The sequence below is a fragment of the Leptidea sinapis genome, chromosome 1 (assembly GCF_905404315.1).
Source record: "Leptidea sinapis chromosome 1, ilLepSina1.1, whole genome shotgun sequence".
In the NCBI taxonomy this organism is placed as follows: domain Eukaryota; kingdom Metazoa; phylum Arthropoda; class Insecta; order Lepidoptera; family Pieridae; genus Leptidea; species Leptidea sinapis.
The window spans coordinates 19,375,189-19,403,002 of record NC_066265.1 but is presented as its reverse complement, the minus strand read 5'-3'; the positions used below and the strand labels follow the sequence as shown (position 1 = coordinate 19,403,002).

Genomic DNA, 27,814 nt, shown 5'->3' with positions numbered 1-27,814 from the left:
GACGCTTTTTTCATCTTCTCTATTTAATACTCTTCAGTTAATTACTTTATACTCTTTATTGCCGAAATATTTAAATTTTCAGAATTTGTGTACTATCCATCTAGAATTTATCATACTCAGCAGGGGGGGGGGGGGGGGGATCTTAGTTTTTGTGACGAAATATTTCTAGTCTAGGGGGGTCGCAGAAAGTGTGACACAGCGTGACAATAGGGGGGAAGGGGTCAAAAAAATCTGATGATTATTATATTAAGCTATGATTAGTGTGACGTATTTTATGAACGGCCCTTTATGGTTGCACCCACACACTGCCATCAAAAATGTTACTATTTGTTATATAAATAAACACTGATGCCAAATTTCCTCTTCTTTTGTCTTTCATTTGAAGCAAAGCTTTCGAAAACATAGCCAACTCAGGCCAAAACATAGAATGCCTATGAGATGTCCTCTACACTTGTGAACGCTTGTTTGTTCCCTCTCCTCGTCTCCTTGTCTCCCCGAAAGTTCTACAAAGTGACAATGACCTTGTGGCCAAGAGAGAGTACAGTTTTCCGATTATTTGAAGCGGATGTACTAGAAGCTGCCTTAGTATCATACTAGTCATCTTCAATCGAATGTCTATCTAATGGAATACTTGACCAACTGATACCCATGAAATTATTACAACTTATTATAGATTAAGTAATTATAGGCTCTTTTATGTAATGAATACCAGGATCAATTTGGGTCAAAACGGCTTGCTGTCCAGGACGTGCCGTGGACACAACAACTGTCACGATACTAGTATAGACAATTTTTCTGATTGTTTAACTAAAATTAAAAGTAATTTGTATTCAATTTTCGTAATAGTTATTAGTCTTCCATGTTTCTATTAATATTTAATCCGTATCCATACCGAGCGATATTGTTTTAACGCAAGCTGTGTTTGCCAATGCCATTTGTAATAGGGTCTGCATCTCTATTTATAATATGAATCTGAATTCTGTTCGTAACTAAGATGTAAACCTGTTGGTAAACCTTATAAATAAATAAATAACTTAACACATCCTCTGGAACCTAAACCTTTAATACTTTACCAATAAAAATAGGGTTTAGGCTGACATGCAAAGATTAAGGCGATATAATAGCGATGAAATTATAAAAGATTGCATTTGTAGAGACAGCTATTTATTATACATTGGCAGATAGGCCTGCTACTAGGGCAATAGGGCTGCCAAACCGCTTCGGTTGGAGAAAATTAATTGTAGAATATAAAAGTTGGAGAGGCATCTAATTGCAGACAAGAACGGGTCGAGAACGTAAATCATCCCGGCAGGTGTGTGTCACGCATCGGATGACTTGTAACTACGCGAAATCTGTGGTAAAACATATCCAGAGAGAAAGTTAAATACGAGTGACTGCAGAACTAATATTGGTTGAGATGATCGATGATACTATAAAGTATGTGACGCAAGCGTGATTACATATAACAACAGTGTGAAGTTATTTTCATTAGAAATGATCTAGAATAATATTATGTTTGTTTCCGAAGTGTGTGACATTACCATCCTAGTGAGCGAGTGCGAGTCTTAAGGTTGCGATGAAACGATTCCGGATTTAATTTCTAGCAGCTAAATTGTTGAAATTAATTACCAGCTAGCAGCTTCTTGTTCAAATACGTGCGACTTCATTTCTAAAGCTTGTTGATTCAGCTTACTTCATTAACCTTCAGTAAGGCAGCCATTAGCTAAATAATGTTTTAGCACATTCATGCAATTTTCATCACCAAGAGACAAAATGATTCATGAGGCAAAACCTGAAGGATATACTAAATTTCTTCTGCAACATCAAATCTACTACTGAAGGGCTTCTTTCCACAGGGTGTACCGGCTGGATGTAGTAGTGTGCAAGCAATATTTGTGTTTTGGAAGGGTGCCCTAGCTATATATATATGTCGTTTTTAACACTTTCCATAAAGTGAACATCAGGCTCATAGAAACATATTTTCTCAAAAAAAAAAATTGAATATAAAACAATAACAACCACAGACACCAAACTTTTAATTTCAATCCTTTGCCAATAATTTTCACTGGCTTGTGAAAAAATCATAAAATCCTTTTATATTTTGATTTCGACTGAATCACTCAACTCAACGCAGTAAATGTTATATTATGTATGTGAAATGCTTGAAAGTATAAAGCATTTTCAAAATGATATTGCAAGTCGGAAAAAGTTGGGCCTATTCAAATTTACATAAGGCGAATTGGTCAATAGTTAAAGTTGGCGAAAATAAAAAGCAAAAATTATTCCTTTTTTTAAAGTTCGGAAATATAAAAAACGAAACTTGACAGTTGACAGCATATTACAGGTATATTATGATCTAACACACAAAACATGTTATCATTCAAATTGATATTAATAGGTTTTACCATCAGTAAAAGGGAGGATTCTCGTATCGTTAACAAATGAGCCATCCATGAGTTGGATGAAGTTGGAGTAGTATAATTATTTATTATTAATACATAATCCACAGCTCTCAAAAAGGTTTACTAAATACATATAAATATGATCCGACAGCCAAAATACCTTACTAACATGAAATGAACTATCTTAATAAAATTATGTTTCAACTAATATTCTTACCCCCTTATTCACAATAGTCTGCTAACTTAAAGCATTGCTAATTCTCACTCTGTCTTCTTCTATTGACCCAAGTCAGAATGAGAAAAAACACTCCTAAGCGGCTGTTTAAAGTTAGCGGACCATTATGAATAAGGGGGTTAATATCTCATTTTTGAATTTGAGTTTATTGAGGTGGAAAAATATTTATATTGTAAATTTGAGATAAATCTTAATTTAACCTTATCAGAGACACATTAAAGGGACACATCTCGTCAGGTGTCACGTCTCAACACAAAGCTTTCTTATTTTCTTAATTAGCAGTTAATCAAAGGGAATCATTAAAGAGCCACAGACGGTATATGATTACGACTTTCTCACGCGATTCCCAGCCTACATTTAGATGATGGTCTTGCTTTATGGTCACTTGAGACACTGTTAGTGAGTCCATACACATTATTTTATCATTATTGTGGTCAGTATCAGTGATGTGTACAACACTATGCTACTGTATTTGATGTCAACCAATAACAGATGATCACGGGTGGCGAGACTCACTGGATGCTATGAAATCACTTCATCTGTTACATTATCCTTTCTAATATCTTATTGGATGTGTTTGATGTGTGTTTGTGATTGAGGGTACACGCAAATTTAGATAAAATAAATAAAATAATAAAATTTATTGAATTAGGCGTTACTTTGCGGAAATCCATAATTATTCAAATGATTTAAGTTTTCTTTAGTGATAATTCCGCCAATATTTGAGGTCTCGTGCCTGATTTTGGCGAGACAACACGTCCTAAGGATGCCTCGTGTAGAGGCGAAACACGTGTCGAATTGTTTTAAAAACAAATATTGGTGACAAATATTATCTATATATATATATATATATAAGAGATTTCCATGTATATAGTCACTCATCACGATATCTCTGGGACCATAAGGCGATTGATAGGAATACTCCTTTCATTTTACAATAATCCACCCACAAGATTTTTTTTATTATGAACAGTGCAACGTCTGTCGGGTCAGCTAGTTATATATAAAAGAGATTTCCACGATATCTCTGGAACTATTTGAGCTAAAGACTTGAAATTTGATAGGAATATTCTTTTCACCGAGTAGAGGTCAGCTAAGAACGGATTTTACGAAATTCCATTTTTTTTTAAATATGAACAGAACACCGTCTGTCGGGTCAGCTAATAGTAAAATTATAATTTAAGTTACAAAAGTTTAAAAACGAATACGGAGTCGGAAATAATACATAAATCGTCGCATTTGTAATGCAAAATAGTATGTGCAACTCGTGCACAATATACAATTATAACAAATCTAATAGTAACAGGACTACACTCCTGTTGTTTGTAAACAGCTGCCAAAATCAAGTGTTAATAAATCATCCATCAAATAGACATATTAGCTGGTGGTACAACGGTAAACACGATTAAGACATTCGCAAACATTAGCAATGTGACACATTTGTATTGTATACTGTCCCACGAGACAACGAACTTTATCGTCAACATATCAATACAAAATACAGTTACTATATTCTAATATATAAAATTCTCATGTCGCGGTGTTTGTAGTCAAACTGCTTCGAAACGGCTTGACCGATTCTCATTAAATTTTGAGTGCATATTGGGTAGGTCTGAGAATCGGACAACATCTATTTTTCATCCCCTTAAATGTTAAGGGTTTTTTTTTAATTTTTTTTGACTTTTTTTTTTTAAATTTAAAAATACATACAACTTCAAATTTTCACCCATCTACGATCAACAGTTACTTTTGTATCGATTTTAATATCGGCAATACAACGTTTGCTGGGTCAGCTAGTATAATATAAGACTTACACAATTGTCGATGAATGGATATGGTTGATATTATGATACGATAAAATGTTAGACTTATTAAATAAATTATGTTGTTTTCTATTCTCCGTTTTCGTTTCACATCGTTTATCTGTAATAAATGTATATTTCACATTAGACACCGATTGGGAACACTACTATAGTCATATTTTAAAGCCGAAAACCCTAGGATTAAGGATCGGTCTCCGCTGCGCTTCAACTAGATACCGCAGGCCATGTGCTCGAGCCAGTCTCGAACAATGTGTGACCTTGACGTGCCACATGTTCTGTAAAAGATTGCTAATAATTGAAACTAAAATGCCGGGTTGCCTAGTAAATCTTTCTAAAAAGAATACTACAAGAAATAAGAAAGACACTGGGATCACATATCATCAGTATGTATTTTATTAATTTCAATGTAAAATAACACAAAGCGTATGTTACAAAATTTGAAAGATGTCACGCACACAAGCATCTTATAGTTGCCGCAATAAAGAAGCTATAGTTCTTAGGCAGTCTGGTATCTAGTTGGAGCGCAGCGGAGACCAATCCTTAATACATAATAGCTTTAAGGGTAAATGTGTACACTTCTATAATAAAGTCCCAGCCACTGTTCAGGCATTATCTATAAATAAATTTAAATGTTTTATAAAAAAAATGGCTCTGTCGTAAATCCTATTACTCCACTGCTGAATATCTAAATGATCGGACAGTCTGGGACTAGATTGTGATTATTTAATAGCGATAGAAATGACTGTACAATATTGTATATTTTTATTGAAAAGACCGCAAAAAAAGAATGCTGGGAGAGTTTCTTGCGCCGCTTCTTCTCTCTCAGAGCGCCATTTGTTTTTCCGAAGCGGTAGTAGTATCTAGTAGTTATTAGAAATGACATCAAAAAGAATTCTAAAGGAATCAATTCTGAGAAAATAAATGCGTTTAATGCCTTTTAATCTAAGTCAAAGACATTGTTTGTGTTTTTGCAGGATTTGTCAATTTCCTCGGAGTTCTAAAAAACGCTATAAGTGCGAACCAGCCTGATACAATGGTAGGTTTATAACGTAGGTAAATGATGGGTCAAATCCGGAAGAAATGGAGCCCCGCCTTATTTATAATATCAGTAATAAATATTTTCATCGAGAAACTTTTTATACAAATTTATTATCATAATATAGTATGTATTGGTATACATTAATTTTAACTTATCAGTAGGTTTATTGTATTCTGTTTAATCTGACTCAAATTATTTAAAGCACTTTGTATTTTTTTTGGGTCAACGTGAGTCGACTATATAAATATATTTATAATAAAAAATGCACATCATATAAATCACTTTTCAAGTGCAACCCTTGTCTCATATAATTATTATTCCTTGTACTATAGTATTGTCCAGCATTGTATTTGTACTAACAATATTTTGTGTAACCTCTCTACGCAGGTATCGCTAAAATCAAGTCACAGGATTAATTGATAGGATAAGAAGATAGGAAATAATATTGTTTTTTTTTTTTTTTAATTTAAACAGTTTAGTTTCTTTGAAAACACCTAATATTAATTTTATTTGCCGACCCCTATAGTCCTGTGGTTAGTGACCCTGCCTACTGAGCTAGAGGTCTCGGGTTTGAATCCCGGTAGGTCATTAATATATTATAATAATCATTTACATGATGAATATGAATGTTTGTTTCCGAGACAAGTTTATATGTATTTATGTATGTTTAAGTGTACTGTATTAAATATATCGTTGACATGTACCCATAGTATATACAGGCTATGCCTAGTTTGAGGCAAGATAATTTGTGTGTGTGAATATTATTATTATATTATTTAGATATTGTACAAAAATACACAGTCTTCACAACTATGTAGAGTTTGAAAAGGACCTCAGGCTTACATTACAAAAAATTGAATAGAACCATCTCTACGTCGAGTGAAAACATTTTATCGCTAAAAGGAAAACTGAAAAGCTAGGCTTCAGCGCGAGCAGGCAGCCGTAAGCAAATGGCGTGGGGACTGGCGACCAGTGTGCAGCGTTACATATCTCCGCGTGGCCGATCACAGCGTATCGTATACCACTCGCCAGTCACAACTCGTGGTAGACGGCCGCGCGCGCGCATACATACTCGGATGCTGCGCGGACATCGCGATGTAACCGTGTGTTATTTAAGTTGCAACAAAATCAGTGCTCTGTGAGTGTGGCTACTAATTGCGTTCAGAAAGAGCTACAAAACTACCCTAGGTATGTACCTATCTGAATAGTAACAAATGTTTTAATAGTGATTTACAATTATTATTTTATTAGTACGGTCCAGAAGCTATTATCAGCAGAAGTGTTAAAAGTTCTTAATAATATTATAAAAAAATATTCGCACCGCCATTTTACATTTCAATTTATTATGTCCTTCGCTGTAAATAAAAATCTATAAAAAATATTAGAAGTTTTGTAAATTCTCTATCGATTTTGTGTCGCCTCATTCAAGGACAATGTCACTTTTTCGCATCCTCCGATGTTACACAGAACAACAGGTGAACAGTGAGCTATTTGTCGTCGGACACAATGTATTATTCTATTTCATCCATGACCAACCTGATAATTGAACAAATTTCGACGATTCTTCCTAAAACACGACTGTCTCGGATAAAGCGATTATTTATTCTGCCCTAAACATATACTACGTACGCATCTATGTAACCCACTTCAAAAATACGCAAAAGAAGATGTTTTAGGTGACGTTCTCTTTTTTTTTATGAAAATAAGGGACAAGACGAGCAGGACGTTCAGCTGATGGTAATTGATACGCCCTGCCCATTACAATGCAGTGCCGCTCATGATTCTTGAAACCCCCAAAAATTCTGAGCGGCTCTACAACTGCGCTCGTCACCTTGAGACACAAGATGTTAAGTCTCATTTGCCCTGTAATTTCACTAGCTACGGCGCCCTTCAGACCGAAACACAGTAATGCTTACACATTACTGCTTCACGGCACAAATAGGCGCCGTTGTGGAACCCATAATCTAGCCGGCATGCTGTGCCAAGGAGCATCCCACTGGTACTGATATACGTTCTCGTAATTTCTCTAGAGTTGCTACTGTCGTCTTATTCAATGAAAGAAGAATTAAGTAATGTAACCAAACCGTGACCAGATCAAAACCGAAATAGACATTCTTGCGTATCAATATATTAGCCAATGGTAATTAATGAGCGGCTATCGGAAGAACGCATCCATCACACAGTAAAGCGGTCGCGTTCAATATTCATTGGGAGTTCATTCGCACATGAAATAGTTCAAATTGTACAAGCAAGTATTTAAAGGCATAAAAGGCATTTATTTTCTCAAAATTGATTCCTTTAGAATTTTTTTTGATGTCATTTCTAATAACTACTAGATACTACTACCGCTTCGGAAACAAATGGCGCTCTGAGAGAGAAGAAGCGGCGCAAGAAACTCTCCCAGCATTCTTTTTTTGCGCTCTTTTCAATAAAAATATACAATATTTTAGTCATTTCTATCGCTATAGAATAATCACAATCTAGTCCCAGGCTGTCCGATCATTTAGATATTCAGCAGTGGAGTAATAGGATTCACGACAGAGCCATTTTTTTATAAAACATTTAAATTTATCTATAGATAATGCCTGAACAGTGGCTGGGACTTTATTATAAAATTGTATACATTTACCCTTAAAGCTATTATGTATCTTATGAAGCCTACTAGAATTAGTTACAAGCAATCCCTTATTTCTAGTGTTATAATAAATGCGGAATATATAAAAGCGGATTCCAAAACTCATTCGACAAAAATCACCAAAATGTCACGTCACGTTTATCATTCGCATTAATGATGCGCTAAAGTGATTTTTGTACATCCCGTGTTTACAATATTTCATTGTTATCAAAGTTATTACAGAAAGAGGAAAACAAGCGCCATATAATAAATGTTATTAATCGTATATTATTATTGTTCTTCAATCGCTATTCTGGTTATAAATAATAGCGGGCGTATATTTGCATATATTGTAATAAGTAACTTTGTATCTATAAATTAATTATCAATAGGAAAACCGTAGTTAAGTGCCTAAATATTGGATGTAACTTTGTATAAGGGTCAAGGGCATATTTTCATTTGATTATACCTTTACGCGTATTGAAGTAGGCGTTACTTTGCGGAAATCCATAATTATCCAAATGTTTTAAGTTTTCTTAAGTGTTAATTCCGCCAATATTTGTCTTAAACAATTCGACATGTGTTTCGGCTCCACACGAGGCATCCTCAGGACATATTATCTCGCCAAATTCTGGCACGAGTTACGTCTCGGAGCTAACACTTAAGAAAACCTACAACATTTGGACCTTTACGTCTATCTACTTAGACAGTCTATCAAATATGGGACAAGTATTTCATCAATGATTCTGAAAAATAAAAGTCATCAAAATCATATTATTCCAAAGCATAGGGAATGTCCGCTGTCTGTCCCTATGTATGCTTAGATCTTTAAAAGTACGCAACGAACATTGTTTTTTTTTATGGAAAAAGGAGGACAAACGAGCGTACGGGTCACCTGGTGTTAAGTGATCACCGCCGCCCACATTCTCTTGCAACACCAGAGGAATCACAGGAGCGTTGCCGGCCTTAAGGAAGGTATACGCTTTGATACAGTAATTTTAATAGATAGTGAATCAAGAGGAAGGTTATTGTAATGCATATTGAATTTCAAATGGAGGAATTGCCGTTAGGGCTCTGTGATTTTTAGGAGAACTTTTAGGAGAAAATGGCAAATTTATATTTAAAACTAAATCCTATAACAATTCCTCGTAATACATCAAGCCGTTTAAGAACACTAGCATCAGTTTTTATTTCATACTAGCGGACCCGACAGACGTTGTTCTGTTATAAAAAAAAACTCTTGCGGTTGGAATTTAGTTAAATCCGTTCTTAGCTGATCTTAACTCGGCGAAAGAAGTATTTCTACCTAATTTCAAGTCTCTACGCCTTATGGTTCCAGAGATATCGTGATGAGTGACTATATACGTGGAAATCTCTTATATATATAGTTCATATTGAGAAAATATATCTTACTAGCTGACCCGGCAGACTTCGTACTGCCTGTATCCATAAATGAAAGACCTAAACTATTGTATAAAATCTTAAAATGAACAAAAGGAATCCTTTTTATATTAAAACAAAAAAAAAATGCTCGGTATTAATGAAATCTTATTTTTATGTTCGATTAGTTACACATGATGTTGCTTACTTAGAAAACAGAGTTTTCCTGAAATACTTGCTATTTAAAAGGTTTCAATTTGAAATTGACAGACACACACAGTTATGACGCAGTCTGTTAATCAATTGAAATTCTTTTTGATAAACTATATTTTTTGTTTTGTTTTGTGGTGCGGTTAGGTTCAGAAATTTTATATTTTGAGAAAACTTAAAATTTATCAATCTACAATCAATCTAAAAATAATCTGGTAGATAGTTAACAACTGTTGTTAATCTACCTACTATAGTTACCTCAAATTAATATAAAAATTCTAATTGGGGGACACATAAAGGGAAAATCAAAATCGTTGTTTTTATTTAATTCCAAGCATTTTCATATTTATATTATAGCTTTTAAACCTTCCCTGGACTTCCACAATTAATTTAAGACCAAAATTAGCCAAATCGGTCTAGCCGTTCTCGAGTTTTAGCGAGACTAACGAACAGCAATTCATTTCTATATATATATATATATATATATATATACATAGATAGATGAATCATGATTACCAATATCATACATGACGATACTCGTAGGGATATTAATTGTCGTAATCAAACCGGACCGAGTACAGTTGCTCGAAGTAAGACTAAAGCAATGATCATTCAACATTCGACCAAAGAAACCAAAATGTGGGTGAAACAAGTTCTTACTCACTAAGAAACTTATGCTTTGTGTAGTAACACAAGTATAATAAAGGTTCGCATATTCGCGGAACGCTGTTTTGTTTATTTTGAACAGTCATTAAGGAAGAGACCACCGCATCGTTTCAAAACCTATTAAAAAAAATACGTTTATGAGCACAACTCAGGAGTTAATCCACAAAGCCTTTACGCCTTTTCCCACTTTATTTAAATGCGAACAATAATACGTAATATATTTTGTAAAACGTAAACTTAAATAGCGCATACCGTTCACGAGCGAGGTGTAACACGTATAACGGTTTTGCAAACATATTTGTTTTTAATGGAAGGAGTTTTGTGATGGCAAATGATTGCCGCGGCTTATCCTCCGACAACAATCGTGGACTCACATGAGCGAATCGTGCCTGAAGGATAGTCATATCATCAACTTGAAACGTCGCTGAAGGAAGTTTTTTTATGATGATAAGTAAAGATCAAGATGTTCACCTAATAGTAGGTGTGACACCATGCCTGCCACTACAATGAATACCACTACAAGAATCATTCTTCAAAGATTCTTGATTGCGCCCAAAATTAAGAGCGGCATCGCAATAAGTCTCATCAACCTAGTAATGTCACTAGCTATGGCGCCCTTCAAATGGAACACAATAATACCTGCACATTAGTGCTTTACGGTACAAAAAGGCGCCTCTGTGCAGCCCGCCTAGATGGCTTACTGTGCTAAGACGCCTCCAAAGGACCCAAAGCACTAACCAGACTTCAGGTGGTAGATTCAGTTCAGAGATGCACATAAGCATTGCGGATTAACTCAAGACTACATAATATAATAAATATAATATTGACACACTCTTATACAAATTATCTTGCCCTAAACTAGGCTTACTGGGATTTGAACACGGGACCTCTAGCTCAGTAGGCAGGGTCACTAACCACTGGGCTATAGGGGTCGTCTATATGTAAGACTAGCCGTTAAAGGAAAAAAATTAAATTTCATTCATCTTATTACAAATATTATAAAAAAATAATAGTAGTAGAAGGTAATAATAGGCCATAAACCATCTAGGTTAAATTACGCATCGAATGGTGGTAGTTTCATGTCGATACGATCAGTGGTTTAGGTGTTAGGTGTATAGATAGGAAAAAACCACAGGTTTTTTTTCTTAAAATTGGTTCCTTTCGAATTATTTATGAAAAAGGAAGACGTACTATGGAAGTCGACAACAGTCGCAAAAAATTGGCATTAAACAAACAAACGGAGTTGCTATCGTTGAATGAGATCTTTGCTAAAAATTTATTTGGTCTTGTTTCTAAATTAAGGCTACTCTACACCGGGTAAAGTAAATAATCTAATTAAATATTATCCAAAGCAGAAGAAAGACAATATAATTTACACGACTAGTTATATATTTATTGATAAATTTACTCGATAGTATCGAATGCGCATTCCGAATCGTAGATTTTATTGCAAGAAAATATTTCCAGTAAATAGGCTCCGTCTGTTGTGTACCAAGAACGCGAAACTGCAGAGACATTGCTCGATCACTTGTTCTGCGTAATAGTAAGCGATGATGAATACAAATCAATGAGATAGTGGACGGATTTACTTGAAATTGAAATCAAACTATCAAGAAGAAGTTGGCTAAGAGAAAAGCTAGCAGACTAGATCCGGGTTAATTTTTAGGGTTATTTCAGAAACTTTTCACAAAGAAAACCTGAACTTAAATTTATGTAATTAAATATACCCACACCCATATATATACCCAAATATACCTACACCTTAACAAAAGCATATTAGTCATATTTCATTTAAAACTTTAACCAAAAATTTTAACCAAAATTTATAGTATTTTTTTGTTAATTATGAAATTTGTTGAAGTTCAATCTAAACAAGAATCATTTCGGCGTTCCCTATTCTTGTAATCAAATAATGTCACAGAACTGACAAACTGTGCATCAAAAATCTATCTCATAGAATTATTCATACAGAAGTAAAGTAAGAAATTTAAAGCTTCACTCGGGACTCTTGTGTTTATGAAAATAAGGGACGAGACGTGCAGGACGTTCAGCTGATGGTAATAGATACGGCATGCCCTTTACAAACCCAAAAATTCTGAGCGGCACTACAATAAGTAATTTTACTAGCTACGGCGCCCTTCAGACCGAAACACAGTAATGTTTACACATTACTGTTTCGCGGCAGAAATAGGCGGTTTATATTACTCTATCGCTACGCTCAGGACATAGGACGACAATGACGTAAGACAGTACTCAATCCACTATAATCTAGATTTATAATAATATTAATCTTTCGCTGCGCTGTGGTTGTATTTGGTTGTACATTGTAATGGACATAATTAAATTATAACTTTTAGATTTGTGAATATATATTGTAACAAGCGTAATTATTTTCAAATAATACGTATTGGATGTTATTGTCGCAATTTATTTTAGTAATTGTAGCAGTTATACATTGTCTTAACGAGATTTATGTTATTATGTTTGTAAAAACTTTAATAGGTGTTCCTTCTTTTTCCTTGCCTCAAAGTTGTTTAAGTCGCTAAACACTTAAAACAATTCTTCTAATTAAAAACCCGTTCACAATAATAACGAACCGAACTCGAATAACCCGAAATAAAACCAAATAGCGAATTCGAAAACCATAGAAATAAATAAATGATTACTTTGTAAATGTTTCAAAAATATAATAATAATATTGACACACTTTTACACATATTATCTTGCCCCAAACTACCTAGTTTGGGGCATTAGCCTGTACTATGTATGGTTGCACCCATCGACATCGATATATTTAATACAATATACCCGGGATTCGAACCCGGGACCACTAGCTTAGTAGTCAGGGTCACTAACCATTCGGCTATATAGTGTTATATCTTGTAAAATGGTTGGTTCACTTCTTACATGAGTGCGACTCACACTTGACCGTTTTCAATTTGTTAAGGCGGTGCGGAGGCCTAGAAAGATAACGAACCTGTTTTTATAGTCATCGATGGCGAGCATGAGGGAAGCATTTATTCGTAAGTGATCACCTCTGTCCCTTGGCAACGTGCCTCACGCATCACGCTTGCGAAATTAAAACAGTGTCTTGAGAAACCCGTTTCTTTATTTGCATACCCATGTCATTATTCCGCATAAAATTTAATAAGATTAAAAAACAGTAAGTAGGTATGTTTGATTAACGTTATCAAAGTTTAATTTTTTTCTACTTTTGAACTAATTCTTTTTTTATAAAACAATTAAGTTGTTCTACTTACAAAGTACTGACGTGTCTACATGATATTACACATATTATTGTTAGAGTGACTGACCTCATCTTCAACATAAAATATTGCGAATGGCACTCAGAATAGTATTCGAGGTTATCACCTACATACAAAGAATAATCTTTACGCCTAACAATATTACACGACGGAGTATTGTAAGCATTAATTTCAAGTTATATTAGTGAAAAGAGCAGATGACTCACATTTTAGCAACACAATTTTCTTACGTTCATACATTATACTAAATAGTTAGCTAAGTTCGTATTAGAACCGTAGTCTGTGTACCCAACAAGTCTCAATGGCGCCTATTTCTGCCGTGGGGCAGTAATGTATAATCATTACTGTGTTTCGGTCTGAAGGGCGCTGTAGCTAGTGAAATTACTGGGCAAATGAGACTTAACATCTTATTTCTCCAGATGACGAGCGCAGTTGTAGTGCCACTCAAAATTTTTTTCAAGAATCCTGAGCGTCATCCTAGGGCGTATCAATAACCGGCGGCAAATATCAGCTGAACAACCTGCTCGTTCCGACCCCTATTTTCATAAAAAAACTGCGTTATTGATTTTGATGTAGACAAAAAACAAGCTGATCTTTGGACATGAAACAAGAGGAAATACTCACATGATTAATAGTCATGGAGCAAGATTTCCCAAAAAAAAATTTTTTTTGTGGCATCCCACAAAATACTTCCCCAGTCAATCTCTAAGAAAAAGGTGCGGCTTTATGGTAAAACTGGAAGAATTACAGGAGCGCCACAGAACAGTAAATATTAAAATTACAATAAAAAACATTACGATAAAGGAACCTGTGCAAATAGTAATTAAGCTTCCGTTGCTGGTGATTCACCGTCTTCGTGGCGAGCTACAGAACCTGTTTGAGGAACCTACCGATTTCCAAGGATGTTTTATACTTAGTTTTATTATGAGTGCTTACAAAACAATTTGGCGTTTGGATATGGATACAATAACTCAAGAATGGCTCGAATGATTTGATGAAATTTACGAACATGTGATTGTGTAAATAAAAAGACGGTTTTGTGATATCTGCTAATATAATGGTTTTAAAGTCCACGCAGGCGAAGTTGTGGGATAATGGCAATATATTTATTTTCTTATACAACAGGTGCTTCGAATGTCAAAGTTAAACAATTATTTATATTCACTTCGGAAACGTTGGGCTTTGATGAGAAGAAATAACAACAAACTCATTGTTTTAGTCTAGATACATTAACAGCTTCAAATTTAAGAATTATTTTAATTAAAATCTGCAGCAAAAATCCTCAAAGGTCACGTACTCGAGTAAGTTAGTAATAAAATAAATCTTAATATATATAAATTACGTGACACATTGTTTGTCCGCGATGGACTCCTAAACTAATGAATGGATTTTAATGGGGATTACGTCATGGAGTGCAGTTTGGTCCAAATTGAGAGATAGGATAGTTTTTATTTCGATATGGGACTCATAATTATTTTTATTTTCAATATATGTTTTGTATGGACATATTCTCTATGAGAGAATTTAGTGACGCACGGTTTGACAATTCGGCTGTGAAACAATTTCATCATAGCAACAGGGAGCATTTTTTACGAAATAATTCTTGATGTTTTGAAATATTATTGGCAAATTCCTATAAAAAATTTTTTTTTTTTTATTATCTACAGAACAACGTCTGTCTGGGCAGCTAGTTAATTATAAAATAAACTACAAGAGTTATTGAGTACAGTAGACGCATTGTTCCAGAAGGACTATATCATCAATATACATGTACGGATAAAACTATATAAATTTAAAGAAAATATTTCTTTAAATTTTACAACAAATGCAGGTTTCTCGATGATCAGGATCATTCAACCACCATCTTGTTATACATAATCCCCCTTATTAATAATGGTCCGCTAACTTTAAACAGCTGCTTAGGAGTGTTTTTTCTCATTCTGACTTAGGTCAATAGAAGAAGACAGAGTGAGATTTAGCAATGCTTTAAGTTAGCGGACGGTTTATGTTTAGTGTATCAGATACTAAATTTAAATATTTCTGGTACTCATAATAACATTTGTGTGACCTATCGACAAAAATGGCTTATATCTGCAGGATCTCAAGGGCATTCTACAGTAATACGGCTAATTATTATTAATTTTACATAAGTCTATGTTAACAATATAAATGAAAAAATACATAAATTATTTAAACAATTCCCAATTGTAATCCCGTCTAACTGGCTAGTAACTGTATCACTCCCCACTATATACTTAATTCGGTTTGTCGTGACGCGAGTTCAGTGCTTTGTTCACCTCATTAACAGTGCCCAATAATGGAAATAAGTTTTCAGATCAAAAATTAAAGAAACTCTAAGAATCACTATCACTCAATTTTTAAAACTAAACTTTATATTATTAAATCATGTCCAATACTTGGTAATTGGCAGTCACTAAAACATGTTGCAAACATTTGCTATTTTTTTATGAAAATTAGGGACGAGACGAGCAGGACGCTCAGCTGATGGTAATTGATACGCCCCACCCAGTACAATGCAGTGCCGCTCAGGATTCTTGAAAAACCCAAAAATTCTGAGCAGCACTACAATTGCGCTCGTCATCTTGAGACATAAGATGTTAAGTCTCATTTGCCCAGTAATTTAACTAGCTTCGGCGCCCTTCACACCGAAACACAGTAATGTTTACACATTACCGTTTCACGGCAGAAATAGGCGCCGTTGAGGTACCCATAATCTAGCCGGCTTCCTGTGCAAAGGAGCCTCCCACTGGTACTTGTTACGTTAGGTAGAAAGAATCGTATTCAAAATTGTATATAAAACCTTTTTATATTTCGTTGTAACATAAGCATTACACTCATTGAATGACCTAAGCGTTCACATCATTTTAAATAAACACAGAAGCTTCAAAAGCCCTGCCTTGAAAATCGGTTGAGTAACTTTACGCACATCGCGACACCTTTCGCGTGTTGAAATCAAAAGGAACTATCGAAACAAATTCTCATTCATAATGTACTACGCCTATTCAATTTACACGCTTTGTTCTCTGAATTGATCCCAGCCTGTGGGCAAGTAGCCATAATCAATTACATCTCAAGTCAGCCGGGGAACGAGCTTCACTTCCCTTCTGCAATATAGAACGTTCATATCAAACGGGAAATCAAAACGTATGAACATGCTGATGGCTAGTAGGGTTGCTACTTCTTGCATTATCGAAACAATTTCAGATTCACAAGATCGGAAAGGCATCAATCCTGTACGAATACTTTAGATAGTAAAAAACCATAGACTTTAATATATTCGAGATATTTAATTTTGACAAGGGTTAAATTTAAAAGAAAAGTGTAATCAACCTGAGATCATAGAATTACCATGTATCTCATACTCGCAACAAAAGGAAACGAACGTTAGTTGTCCCGGAAAATTGTTAACACGTTTTATACTTTTATTGAAGAAACTATTTTGGGTATACATCTTAATTAAATATAAACCTCCTTCATGAAATAAATTGAATAGTATATTTTTTTTAAATATAGGATTACTTCAAGGAACGTCACGAAAACTTACAAAAAGCTTTAGGTTCTATTCAGGAGTCTGTTCCTGTGCTAGCAAAAGTTAAGACGTTCACGTTCCGTGATTTTAAATATGGTCAAGAGAACGTAAGCGATAAGCTGACCGATCACCAGTATAGTACTTATCGGGGTAAAGTGGCTGTTACGAGAGACAATAACACCATCCTAGACCAACATCTTAAACTTAAGAAGATTGATTCGACATCTGCATGTACTGAGATCTGATATCTTATTCAGCAAAAATACGGTTTTATAAGGTGATTTCTGCAAATTTATGCTATAAAAGTTTGAAGGAGGAATTCGCAAAACTATCCTACATCCTAACAACTAACGGATCTTGGCAGCAAAAATTTCACGAAGCAGTAGCCCAAGCAATGGGCTTGGAAAATGGAAAGTATTTGAAAAAAATTATACGGTTTATTTGCGATGCAGTAAACCACTAAGCACTAATTCCTCTAGAAAAGCAGATTAAAAAATAAGCATTTAATAATAAATGTTATTGCTACGACAGTGTTGTTCAAGCTTTCTGGGAGTTTTCATTCTCTTTCGCCAAGTAAACATGGCCACTCACACAGCTGCTAAAACCATCGACTGTAGCACCAAATTTCAAGGTTCAAACTAATGTAACCCCATGCTTTGTACCTAGCCTCAGGCTCTAAGCTATCTGTTTGTATTACTCACACCAAGAACTCCTTCTTGGGTGAACAGCAGACGAGGTCGTCGAAGAACTTCGTCAGATTTTATGCTATTTTCTTCAAGATAAGTGTTTTAAATATTTTCAAGACTGGTTTGCTCGAATGCATAACTACCAAATATTTTGTTACTAAATCATGAATATATTACGACCATAAATGCAACTATTTAACGAACAATGGCAGTAACCCTATTGTCGTGTCCGAACTCAGTATTCTGCAATACAGAGACTTCTTGAATCCGACAAGTTCAATTTACTTTCGCCTGTAAATCTAGATTCCTCTACTATTACGCTACTTTCATTTATCAGTAAATCATTGTTCTATTTTATCTAAAACAGTTGCGTAGCCTGCGAATCATTTCATTGGGTTTCGATCATAGATTACGAACTATATGTACAGTGCTGGGCACTTTGTTGGTACGCGAAGTAAACTCCATCGGCCAATCCATCCGCTCTTTTCTTTTCTCCTTGACTATATCCAAATTTTGAGCGCTAAAAGTTAAATGAGCTCAATGAAATTTCAAGGTGGTGTAAATTGTACAATATGAATGAAAAGTCTCAAAAGTATCGTTATAAACACAATATAAAGAATTATGATCCTAACCCAAAGGACATTTAGAGTGACAAAAACCTTTCAAATAAAGTAATTGCGAACCTGTATTTTTTGTAGTTGTTTCGGGAGTTCCCCTCCACGCGTGTTTAATAGGGTGCTCTATGAGTATAAAAATTGGGTGGTATGCATGTCAACGTTGACAAATACGCAGCCAGAGACAACTTCTGTGGCGAGTGTCTTGTATTTACCCACCGCAAACATGCTCCCGGCACGTCCACACAACACACGACTCGAATAATATTTTCCTATAACATGTCTTATGCAAATAGTGTTGCACGGAGACAGATAGATTTTTTATTCATGTAAATGATACCTTTATCTTTATTATATTTGTCTTGTGGGTTATCAGCTGCTATCTAAATTAATTTTAATTAACATTCATGTTAGGGAACCGTTTGTTGAACATTTGCAGGTTATTTATTCAACTTACAAAGGTGAGGCAGATAACTTTTTTTATCATCTTTAACGTACTTTTACTATTAAACAATAAATCCTAATGAAGTACTATGGTTAAGCTGCTGCCAGAAGTAACCGAAGTATTTGTGGCAGAAGCTTAAAAGCATTCTGGCAATCTGGTATATGACGAGGCAGAGACCTCAGATCAAATCGACCACCAGGTCGACTAACGGAAATGTTGGCCATACCTTTACTTAACATCAAAAAATATTAATTGCATAATTTAACTCTAAATGAAAATACAATGAGAACTTGCAAACAACTTGGATTACACTAGAACAATACTATCAAAGATGGTAAGTAGCGAGCACGTCTACTGAGCACGAATGCAAACATTCTTCAGCTCCTGTGCGGTGTATACAGTAAACAGACATCCTCAGAGTATTTTCTATATATATTCGGAGTTATTACTCCGAGAACACTTTTACTCTATGAAAGACATAAGTACAATAATAATATTTTTCATCTATCTATGAATAAATGAAGCCTTTATTGCAAGCAAAATAGAAAGGTACATTCTTAACTTAAGCTATAACTTAATATACCAAATGATTATAATAATATTTCACCTACTATAATATACCATTTCTTATGTTAATCATCGCTCGCTTGTCCGCCGACATGGCCTATGTATCCTCCAGATCATTCCACACTTTCCTGTCGTATGCTGTTCTTCTCCATGTTGGTCCAGCAATCTTTTTGAAATCATCTTCCCATCATATCGTTTGTCTCCCTCTATTTCTCTTTCCATATCTATCTATACTACTATATTTACATGTAGCCTACTTCTTAATTACAGTTTTTGTGGTGTTTTGTGATAAATAAACGTTATGACTGACTGACCGATAATATGACTTTTGTCTGTCTCTAAGTCCTTCTATAACTCAACTCCGCTACTTTTTGTAATCATAAGAATTTAATAATTGTAACATATTGGAATATAGTGTAGGGCTGAGACAGAATGATTTTTATTTATGAAAATTCTTCTTTTTCGTTTATTTGTTATTGTTATATATTTAATGTTTTGTATATCTTTGGTTGTTATAAGATATAAATTTTGAATTATATTTTTTTTACGTTGATATTTTTTATTTACTATTACGTTTTGGTTCGTTGGTTTTCGAGGATCCATGGAGGTTATGTAAGCGTTTTATTCTATCTGTTGTTATTCGTTTATTATATTAGAATGAATTATATTAAAAAAACAGGTTTTACTTCCAACAAAAGTCGAACAACTGGGTTATGAGCACTTATTATATAACATGCTTTCTTAAATTGGTGTTTCATTTACTACTATTATCTTATCGATTAAAAGTTCAAAGTTTCAAAAATATATATGAGTGTAGTTTCAGCCCAGTACCCAAAAAGTATATAACCACAAGTCAAGAGTTCTTTTTGGCAGGTTGCAGCACATTTGGTTGTTGCATTTTATTCCCAAGATTTATCCATTAAAATTTATACGTGCACAGTTTTCGTGAGCTTATAATACGCAGTAACGATAGAAAAGCTGAAGGACAAATTATTTACATTGCCGACGTAGATTTAAGTGTAGGTAAGTTGTTTTTCGTGTTCTTAAGGCGAAGGGTAAACAGAAAACACGCAAACAAGGTATTTTTAGACAAGTTTGGTGGTGAAAATATAGGATTTGGAGCTATGAACACTACTTTATCCTGTTACACATACCCTTAAGTCTTACTTGTAGGTTGCTAATGCTTATTGTTGGTTAAAGTTAGCACTCCAGAGCTATTATGAACTACCAGTTTTCTTTGCAGTTAAACAAGTTTTTTCTCGGCATCATGCATTTGTTTAGTATACTACTACCATAAAAGTTGTTCTTATAGATTTTCCTTTTTTATGTAGGTACATTTATTTAGATAAGTAATCAATAATGAGGACTGTAAACAATTAAGCAGTTTGCGCCTGTTAAAATGTTACATTTTCGACCCAAGAATTTTGAAAATATTGGCTTTGTTACATAGGAGCCGTGAACTCATATCGCTCAAGGTCGCCGGCATTTAGTGTCGCCTTAAACATTACTCAAATAACTTAATCGAGGAGTCAATCAATTCAAAATTCAAAGTATTTCAAAATAGGATTTAAAAATCACTTAATGATAGTCCGAAACTAACACGCTTACGGAAAATATCATCTCTCAGACTAAACCTAACTTAAGACTCAAACTTCGTCATCGCAAACGAAGCATATAAAGCTAAATCTACAGTTTACATAAGCGTAAGTAAACATACTATCGCGGCCGTAAAGGCACTAAACAATTTATGGCTTCTTTAGTCCGATGTTGCAAATGGCTTAATAGGAATAGGCTAGCTTTGTGTACATATCAGATTTTGTGTTACCATGCGTACTAAGTTATGAAATTATTTGCAAAAGGAAGAGTCACCTGATGACGTCACAGATAAAATACTTTTATAACTACGGACTTGCGCGAAGCATATGGGACTTAACTATCATTCCGGCTTTAATAAGTTCTAACTCCTGAGACGAGCTTTATTCATTTGCCGAGGTAAAATATTTTTCTTCCGGACAGGCATTCTTACATTTAAATAATTATATAAGTATAATTTTGGTACACATGTCGTAAATATAGAATCCTGTCTTTTGAATAGTGTATAGAATAGTTATTTCTTTTCATCATTCCATGTATGGGTGTTCCAATATCTCAAGTGAGTCTTGTTATTTTTATAATGATGGAAATAAATCCAACAAAAATAGGTTTTTCTTTCAACAAAAAAGCAACTTAAGTCGAAAAACTTTTCTCTTTTTTTTAGTTTTTGTTTAAATTTAATGTATGTTTTGAGAAATAAGTTTGACAGTACCTTATGAACAAAATACTTCAATTAATTTATACCTCGATTTATATCCAATCATATAGATCCATTATAGATGTAGACTACATGCCCAATTATTAAACATTAAACACGTATGGCTTGGCGGTTTCGTGAATGATGCACAAACTATCCTGTAATATGGACTTAAATGTTCTGTCACGTAATATATTGGTACAAGTAGCAAGCATTAATGTATTTAGATCTGAAGGACGCCGTACCTTGAGTAATTACTGGGCAAACGAGACTTAACATCTTATGTCTCAATGTGACGAGCGTAATTGTAGGGCCGTTCAGAATTTTTGGGTCTTTCAACAATCCTGAGCGGCACTGCATTGTAATCAATTACCATCAGCTGAACGTCCTGCTCGTCTCATCTCTTATTGTCATAAAAAAATTAAAAATTATTTTAGAAAAATTATGAAGTTGAATCGTAGTGGGTAAAGATCATAAAATATCATATTATATACCTTTGAAGCCCCATTATTACCCGTAACCTTTCAAAGAGTGTTTGAGTTAAAAAGTGTATTGGAAACAATAGCTCATTTAGTAGTCAAAATATTACGCGAACGTCTCAATCTGTGATTTGAAGAAATCCGTGCAACAATAAACACGATCACCAATATTTGTGTAAAAATATAACATTGTTGTCTTAACCTCCATACGGCATACCCCGACATAATAGTGAGGCAAGAGAAAGTATCCGTCATTCAAATGTCGTACGTAACCTTTGCCACGCCAATACAAAACTCAATAATATCAGCCTTTTTAGTGCATATTAATATTCTATTATTACTATTGTCGAATTTCTAATCATGTAAACGCTTGAAGTTATGCAACTGCTATTCAATAGAATACTAAGCATTTTATTGGACAATGCCCATCAATGTTTGCTGAATCTCATAATGGATTACAAAAATCTTAAGTTATTAACCGACTTCAAAAATGGAGTATGTTCTCAATTCGTCGGTGTGTTTCTTTTTTCTTTTTTAATGTTTGTTACCTCAGAACTTTCTACTGGGTGAACCGATTTTGTTAATTCTTCTTTTATTTGAAAGCTGATGCTTCCCGTGTGGTATCATTGCAATTTGGTCCATTAGAAGTCTTAAATTTGCTATAAGTATGTGCGCGACAAATTTACGAATGACTCAATATCGCGCCAACCGGTTTCGATGATTCTTTTTTCTTTGAAAGGATATACTTCAAAGATAGTTTCGTGAGAGTTGATTCGGAGTCGGTGTCAGCCAAGGTAGGTTTGTAACTACATGCATAGGTAAGATGTGCTTGAGACGCACGCGCGACGTGAGGAGGTGAGAGACGAGAGCGGGGTCGCGGCGGAAGGACACAGATTCTAAAAATAACAATAATCGTAAATATAATTAGATTAATTCATTAGATTGTATAAAACTCACAATTATTTTTATACTTTTTAGTACATATTTTATCTATTGTTTTGGAATAGTGTTTTTGAAGTAGGTTGATTTTTTGTTAAGATTTTTTTTCAAGCTAAAAATTATTATGTATTTGTAAATATTTGTATAACGATGAAAAAAAACAAGCAGTACTGAGTGTCTTTAAACTTTGACCTTAAGACATTTCTTATGTTTATGTTACTATATAGTCAAATAAATTGATCTGCCGAGTGCTCGAGTAGACGAGTTAACATTGCTCATATTCGTTATCCATTCCCATTTAGAACGAAGGAGTGAAACACCGTGCTGGCTTATAGGCCCTTAACAGCAAACACTTAGCACGTCATAAAACTATTATTATATTCATTTTCACCAACGCTCTCTATACACAAATGCTTATAATGCCATCCTGATCACCCCTTTAAGGGTATTCTTAATTGTAAAATATCCAAATTTAATCTGTGACATAAGGTTCGTAAAATTTTAAAATAGAATAGGCGTTTTGGTATAAATTGGTTATTGGTTATGTATCGCATTCTTATTTGATCGGTCCGGTGGAAATGAGGTTCATGAGGTTACATGAGCGGTTTTTCAGCTTTTCCAGTAATCTACAGTGAAGGAATATTTCCTAAAAATGCCATAAATAAAAAAAACTACTATTAAATTATTGTTCTGGTAGTTTAACGAGAACTTAAGTCATAAATATTTTATCCTACTACCATCTCGAAACATATACAATTGCTTCACTAAGAAAAATCGTATGGAAAACAGTGCTGTACTAAATAATAGTCATACCGACGAATTGAGTACCTCCTCCTTTTTTGAAGTCGGTTAAAAAGCGATTCACTCGATTGTATGAAACGTGCAGTCAATGAATGATTGACAGATGACGGCTATAATCTTGTAAAAAAAAAGGAGATAGACGAAATCCACTACGTTATAAACAAGTAACTGTGTGCCTTCAAACTTAGCCGGATTATAATAATCGTAATCGTCTATTGACAAAAGCCTCTTCCAACTTCTTCCAGCCTAGTCTTCTTCTAGCCAGATTATACTTCGTCGCCAATCGCGATACTGTAATTACTACAATTTCAAACATACGCCAAATCACTGCACGTTTCATACGAAACTAAATTTATTTTTTTACATAGGTAGTCCCGTCTCTTATTACGTAGTATTTACATCCTCTTTGTTAGATGATATATGTTACAACGTTACTACATGAAAACTTCAGTTAGATAACATATTCTGTTGTTGGATAGGAGAACCAACTTGACGATTGTTAATAATTGCTGTAATAATAGTACAAGAGAGTTCAGAGTTGTTCGCCATTAGGAGTACGGACGCATCCAAATTTTGTGAGTTTTCTTGAGCGTAAATTTCGCTAAGATTTGTCTCTAATCAATTACACACGAGACGAAAAAACGTCTATTTCAATAAAAAAAAAAGTATGGACGCACTTTATTATAGAACTCGGCAGAGATCGAGTCATGCTAATGTTGGAATTAAGATAATGTCGCCGCTCGACAGGCCACGATGCGACGCGATCCGGTTTTGTTGGGTTATTTGACCAACACATTGCTCTCATTTCTAAAAATTTGCGAAGTCGTATGTTTTAAATAATGATGCAACGATAAGATGTAACAGATAAATTAGCTTTTATTGTAAAATACCTATACCGTGCTTACAGGGGCGTGAATATCATATAGGCAATTAGGCAGTACCTACTTCGTTATAAACCGCAATAAATATACCCCCTTATTCATAATGGTCCGCTAACTTTAAACAGCCGCTAAGGATTGTTTTTTCTCATTCTGACTTAGGTCAATAGAAGAAGACAGAGTGAGAATTAGGAATGCTTTAAGTTAGCAGACTATTATGAATAAGGGGGATAGTGTTTAAGTTAATTTAGTTTAATTTGGTTCCGTTATTTTATACACGTCCGTCATTATATTTCCGTCTGTTATTATATACCTTACGCTGGAAACTAAATACCAACGGTAAGCAATCTCTAGGTTGCATATTCAAAAGCTCAACTACGACTAGTAAGTACGCCCCAGCTTGCTATTATTTACTTATAGGTAGTACATATCTTAGGTAGGTTCAAATCCGGGCAGTGTGCGACCTCAAAGCACCGTAAAAACAAGCCCATAGACTACTTCTTCGCGTATCGATGAGATGTAGTATGTTTCTTGTATATAATTCAACATAAAGTTTGTATAATGTGGAACTATTATGACAGTGTAGGTATTCCAGGAAAGAAATACAGTAGGTACAGTACATCGTTAGTATTGCAACTGATTGGAAGGTTCAATTTAAGACCTTATTTCCTATTATGTATATACGAGCCGTTCCCGCCCGCTTCGCTGGGCGAATTTCAAAAGGAAGGAACATTGGAGAAATAAGTAGCCATAAACCATGTAGGATAAATTTCGCATCCAGGAGCGTGCATATCATACAGGCAATTAGGGAGTACATAACGATCTATGAACCTAAATAGATATAGCACTTGAATTAAACTTAATTTAGTTAAGTTATAATATTTTATAATTTAACTTCTATTGAACACCGACTCATAAAGTTTTTCCTTACGCTAGACACTGCGGTAAGTAATCTTTGCACATTCCAAAGCTCAACTACGACTAGTTAGATCCACAGTGCCTACCTTGCTAGACATCCAATGCACGCGCCTGTTCGCGTCGAATGGTGGTAGTTTCATGTCGATACGATTAGTGGTTTAGGCGTAAAAAAGCGTCAAAGAAAGACCATTTTTTTCAGTTTTATATATATTCATACGGTATGTCTCTACTTTTCTTTAAACCATATTATAGCATTAATATATTCATTCATTATACCCACAATACATCTGTTAGGAAGGCAAAAGTAGAAAACAATAACTATGTACTCGTTGAACCCAAGACAACAATGCAATCGCGACACCTGACGATTCCAAGCTGGTATTCAACGTACAGCTTAGCGTATTTCAAAATTATCTCCAGCGAACCTTTGTTTCTGGAAACACCACAGAACACTTACGACGCTGCCAGCCATTGAACCTGACTCGGCTGACCTCTGCGACAAGGCTGCCGAGCGTCCCATAAGTACACATACAGTTGCGTGTGCCTGGCTGACTACGTCATTCCAAACATAATAATGACAACGCGACAGGACAAAATAAACGCGAAAAGAAGTAAGCGTGCGTCGTAAAACTTGATTGTAAATGTCAAATGAGAAGTCTGCAGGCACGTACATTAAGATATTATGGTAAGTAAAAACGTAAGATCGAAAATACCAATTGAACTACTCTCAACAAATAGTATAAAAATAAAATATAATGAACTGGATTTCATAATTTAGGAAGATAAAAGAACGTAACATATGGGCGGACGAATCTTCATCGATCGCTAATAATATAACAGATACATTCAAATTGTGCACTCAACAACAAATACCTGTTTACGAAGCTGCTTCGGGACGATAATTTTATACAATACTCTTAATATTATCAATGACCGACAACGCTATTGTAATCTCTCTGGTGTTGTAAGAGAGCGTAGATGCGAGGTATCACAAATACCTAGTCTTGCCATAAATATTGTTACAAGGAAAATATTTTTACTCTAAACGAGGCCAGTTTTAAATTGAGTCGCACTTTCACTATGGGAATATCCTTCATTTCCAATCTTATAGATCGTTTTAGGGACTTCAAATTATCACATCGTTTAGACATCACTGACAAATTGTAAGTAATCAGCTTAAGATCGAGACCAGCCAGCCTTCGGCTATGATAAGGCTTTAGTCTTGTTAAAAGGAGCATTATTGGTTCTGGTATCTTACCTTCTCAAGAATGGTATCTAAAGTGGTATCATCAGGGTGTAGTATACCTGTGTAGATGTTTTGACACTTTTTTCACAAAAATAGGAGTCAGTCATGCTTGACAGCTTACACCCGACCAAACTATCACTCAAGTCGGATAGTGTCTATTTTGTAACAAATTGCTATATATAAAAAACTGCTAACTGCATGTATCTGATCTAATCCAACAAATTGAGAAGCTTCATACAGTTATCACTTTAAAAAATAAATTGTTAAGATTTGCAAGAGCGACATCTCAAGTCAATTTTCTAATATGCAAATATTGGGATTGAGCAGGTTATCAACTGTAAAGTAAATCCTGAAAATGAAGAACCTGAGAGTTGAACAAAGCATACAAGATTTTATCAACCATACGTCACTCTAATGGTTGGCTCAGTTGGAAACATCTCTCGTTCGGAACGCAAGGGGTCGCGTTCTCGAGTCCTGCGCCGTTTATATATTTTTTTTCGTTTTATTTGTGTAATTAATCCTAGAAGTGATATAGGTCACTCTAAAACATAAAAAATTATATGATTGTAACCAATTTATATAAAGTTTTCTGAAGTAGTATAGACATACGTTCTGAAATATGTAAATTTCAGTAGCGAAACAGTTACCTATAACAACATACTAGTATGTTACATAAGTTTTTACCATCATATTAATACGATATTCAAAATGGGCGCTGCTTTTATGGAATTTTTGTATCTATTATAAAATAAATAAAAAACATACC

At 34.5% G+C, this 27,814-nt stretch overlaps 2 protein-coding genes across 3 annotated transcripts in view; one reads left to right on the top strand and one right to left on the bottom strand.

The window, feature by feature from the left end:
* The window catches only part of LOC126970439 (uncharacterized), a 103,937-nt gene that overhangs the window by 47,202 nt on the left and 28,921 nt on the right, over positions 1–27,814 (bottom strand). The gene's annotated exons all lie outside the window — the stretch shown is intronic.
* LOC126970587 (uncharacterized) overlaps positions 6,506–27,814 on the top strand; it is a 46,598-nt gene continuing 25,289 nt past the window's right edge. The window contains exon 1 of one of the 2 annotated variants that reach the window (XM_050816591.1): positions 6,506–6,687. The gene's annotated coding sequence lies outside the window, so the exon portion shown is untranslated. The remainder of the gene's footprint in view (positions 6,688–27,814) is intronic. The other variant, XM_050816585.1, reaches the window with a different exon arrangement.